This window comes from Lactuca virosa, chromosome 5, assembly GCF_052849685.1.
Source record: "Lactuca virosa cultivar CGN04683 chromosome 5, Lactuca_virosa_CGN04683_v6, whole genome shotgun sequence".
NCBI classification, from domain to species: Eukaryota; Viridiplantae; Streptophyta; class Magnoliopsida; order Asterales; family Asteraceae; genus Lactuca; species Lactuca virosa.
Genome location: NC_136430.1, coordinates 194,150,577 through 194,155,156, shown reverse-complemented (window position 1 = coordinate 194,155,156; position 4,580 = coordinate 194,150,577).

The following is a 4,580-nucleotide window of genomic DNA, read 5'->3' as shown; positions in this document are numbered from 1 at the left end:
TGACCTCGTGTGTCTTCAGCTGTCTTGAGGCATAGGCGATGACCTTACCTCGTTGCATCAGAACACAACCGAGCCCCTGATTGGATGCATCACAATAGACCACAAAGTCTTCTATTCCTTCTGGGAGGGATAGTATCGGTGCGGTGCATAAGGCTCGTTTCAGCGTTTAGAACGCGTTCTCTTGTTTCTCTTCCCAGTCAAAGGCCACGCCCTTCTGGGTCAATGTTGTAAGAGGTTTTGCAATTCGAGAGAAGTTCTGAATGAATCTATGATAGTAGCCAGCGAGGCCTAGAAATTGACGAATTTCTGTAGGCGTCTTTGGTGCTGACCAGTTCTCAATGGCTTTGATTTTGGAAGGGTCCACATGAATTCCCTCTTCAGTAACAACGTGACCCAGGAATTCGACTCTTCGGATCCAAAATTCGCATTTCGAGTACTTCGCATAAGGCTTCTCTGATCGCAGTGTTTCTAAGACCTGACGTAGATGTTGACTATGCTCCTCCTTACTACGAGAGTAGATAAGTATGTCGTCGATGATGACGATGACAAACTGATCCAAGTAAGGACGGAAAACCCGATTCATTAAATCCATGAATACTGCGGGCGTATTGGTCAATCCGAACGGCATCACTACAAACTCGTAGTGTCCATTACGAGTTCGGAAGGCTGTCTTTGGAACATCCTCCCCAAGCACTCGTAATTGGTGATACCCGGATCTCAGATCTATCTTTGAAAAGAAGTTCGCCCCTTGAAGTTGGTCAAACAAGTCGTCAATGCGAGGCAGGGGGTAACGATTTTTGACGGTTAGCTTGTTAAGTTCTCTATAGTCGATGCACATACGGAACGATCCGTCTTTCTTCTTGACGAACAAGATCGGTGCTCCCCAGGGTGAGATGCTTGGTCTAATAAAGCCCTTGCTGAGCAATTCCTTAAGTTGACTGGATAGCTCCTGCATCTCAGCTGGTGCTAGACGATAGGGCGATTTGGCTACTGGAGTAGCCCCTGGGACTAAGTCGATTCTGAACTCGACTTGACGTTGTGGAGGTAATCCTGGTAGTTCTTCTGGAAAGATGTCGGGAAAATCGCGTACTACTGTAATGTCCTTTATGTCTTTCGTCTCTTGGCTCACATCGACAACATGAGCAAGGAATGCGCGACATTCCTTTCGCAGGTATTTCTGGGCTTGAATACTCGAAATGATACGAGGGTTCGTGTCGGGTTTGTCACCATAGATAACTAGAGTTTCATTTGACGGCAGATTAAGGCGAACAGCCTTCTCGTCACACATGATGTCGGCACGATGAGAACTCAACCAATCCATGCCGATTATGACGTCGAAACTTTTAATTGAGACCGGCATGAGGTCGATTGGAAATGAATGGCTATCTAGTATTAGTGTACAACCTATGTATATGTAGCTAGTGCTCTCTGTCTTCCCGTTAGCCATTTCTACAGTGAATGGTTCTTTAAGTGCACATGATTGTTGTTTAAGTAAGCGAGCAAATTTCTAATTAACGAAGCTCCTCTCAGCTCCACTATCAAACAATATGCATGCATAAGAGTTATCGAGGAGAAACGTACCAGTGACCACTGTGGGGTCGACAACTGCCTCCTCGTGGCCTATAGCCAAAACTCTTGCCACTCCACCGGCATTCCCTGCCTTCGGGCAGTTCCTTTTGTAGTGGCCCACCTCGCCACATCCGTAGCAAGTCTGGCCCATACCAACGTCGGGGACTTGGTTGATTGGCCTTGCCGGAGATTTGCAGAAACGGGCAGTGTGCCCCTTCCTGTTGCAGTTAGAGCACTGCATTTCCCGGCAGGGTCCGATCTGATGGAAGTTGCATTTGTTGCACTTCGGCAAGGTTCCCGCGTACTGCTTTACAGGAGCAGCAGCGGCAGGTGCTATCGCAGCATGAACTGCTACGACCTGCTGCTTTTTGGCAGCTTTCTTCTTCTTATCCTCCCAGAACTTCTGCTTGTTATCAGCGGCCTTGGAGGGTTCTGAAATGGCTAAGGTTGTTGTTGACGGGGTACGGACCCCATGCTCAATGAGCCTTTGTGCCAATCTCTTGGCACTATCGAAGGTAGCGGGGTTTGAAGCTAGTGCATTCCCCTGGAATGGAGGCACCAGCCCCCAGATGAACCTTTCCACCTTCTTTGCCTCCGAAGGGACCATTCCTGGAAATAGCGCTACCAGATCGCTGAATCTGACAGTGTATGAGACTATGTCGGAGCCCTTCATGGTTAGGCTCCATAGTTCCTGTTCCAATTTTTGAACTTTGCCCCTTGGGCAGTACTCTTCGATCATGAGCTCCTTTAGAGCTTCCCAACCGATAGCATTTGCCACTATTAGAGATAGTGACTTGACATGGCTATTCCACCACGTCAAAGCTCGGTCCGCGATGGTGCAGGTGGCAAATTTTACTTTGCTCGCTTCCGGACAAGAGCAGATCTCAAAGATCGACTCCGTCTTCTCGAACCATTGCGAGAGGGCAATGATTTCGGCAGTTCCATTGAAGGCCGTGGGTTTGCAGTTGGTGAAATCCTTATACGAGCACTCCCTAGCGCGCACTGGAGTTTCAACAACAGTGGGAGGTACATTAGTTTCACTCCCACTAGTACTGGAGTTGGTGAATTGTGCTACAGCTGCCGTAACAACCGCATTCACAGCCGCTTGGATGGCTGCCGGGTTATATTGTGGAGGAGGAGTTTGATTCGGAGTTATTGGAGTAGTACGCCTCCTTGATCGACATGGAGGCATCTTGTAGCTATATGATCACAAAGATGAAGACATTGGTAAGAATTTAATAGTGAGATTGATAAGAGTGACTCATGGACTAACTCTTCGTAGCCCAACAACACATATGAAAGTATGATTGAATAGAGATCTAGTAGTAGAAAGATGAAAGCATTTGGATAATAATTTCCATGAGATTTAATATCTGCCAATAATACTGGTATTACAGATGTAACAAGTTTGGGAAAAATGACCTAGAAGTAGGTCTTACATCAAACCGAGATAGGAAAATTTTGACAGAACTAAGACCTAACAAGACTTTACAAGTTCCAAGTCTTATCACAAACAGGAAGATTAAAACTAGAGTTTTTACATAGATCTAAGATATATCCAAAAGAGAAAGTTGAGTAGGCTCTATCTGCGACGTGAACTACTAGAGTGAGTCCTTGACTCTGACAGACGGCGTTACATGTCTCTCGTGCGCCTTTCATATGTTTCCTGTCGAGCTCGAAGTTCCCTGACTTCGGCTTAGGTTTCAGTAAGTTCTCTCTACAGAGCCGCATTCTAGTTCTGAGTCCTTGCTTGAGCAGACTCCAGATGACGAATGCGTACGGTATTGACTCCCGCATTGGCATCAACCTCCATGATTTGGTTGATAGCCGCTCTACCCTGCTCATCAGTACGAGCAACCCTGCGGACTAGGATAGGAAGGATCCTATCCGCTGAGCCTCCCTCGCTCAAGTTATAGAAGCTTCGGTCTCCATTGTAAGGTAATGGTTGACCCTGTTCATGACTCCATCGATTCAAGTTAGTTGCCCATAGAGGAGTGGGGCCATGAAATGTTGGACGAGGGTTAGGGTTTGGGATTTGAGCCACAGGAGGTATGTTATTGACTTCTAGTTCGGAGTCAGAGTCCTCCGAGAAGTTCTCTGCGAAGTCATCATCCAAATGGATTGGATGATTCTCTTCTGGCTCTGCATCGATCCATCCTCCATTTCCATGGTTGGGAAAGTACGGATCTCCGGGGATATGGAATCCAGCCATGATATCTGCGCGAGAATAGGGGTAAAATAAATAGTTCATAGACGCACTAAATAAGATAATTATAAGATGATCCTTATCAGTTACTCCAACATTTGCGTAGTGCATACCATTCATATGTAACCAAAACAGGATAGACCTTCGAATAAGTGATCCTAACTCTAAGTCCACAACCAAATAAGGAACAGGAAATAAAGCAAAGATCATAGATTCTAAGTCTATGACACCCTAGTCACATATAACCGTAGCGTATCCACTCAGCAACTATTGACATACTAATAAAGACATGTTTAGTTTGCACATAAGTAATTATAGTAACACAAAATACTCCTATAGTATTTTAAGTTTATGTTATATACTAATGTTTTCATTGTAGTAGTGTTGGTAAGTTTTTAGACTTGCTACAACACCACAACCCTTCCCAAGGACATGTTAATCACTTCTCGGAAGGATATAGTTGATCAGGCTATATCACTCCCAGATCTGATTATATGTTCCCAAGCCTGATTGTGTTGTTCAACAATCGTAATACTTTTGTTCTGTCCTAGTGACACGGATTTTAGTATGAATGCAGGTATGTATACTTTGGTTAAATATTTTATTATTTAAAAGTATAAACTCTTGGTCAGAGTATTAATCCCGTTTGTGTTTATAGTTATATATCTGTTATGGGTTGATATACTCAATTCGCTATAAACAATGCTCTGATACCAATCTGTCACACCCCAAAACCAGAACGGCAGAAACGTTCGGGGGCGGAGGACGTCATGTACAATATCACAACAATGCATAATAGTAAACA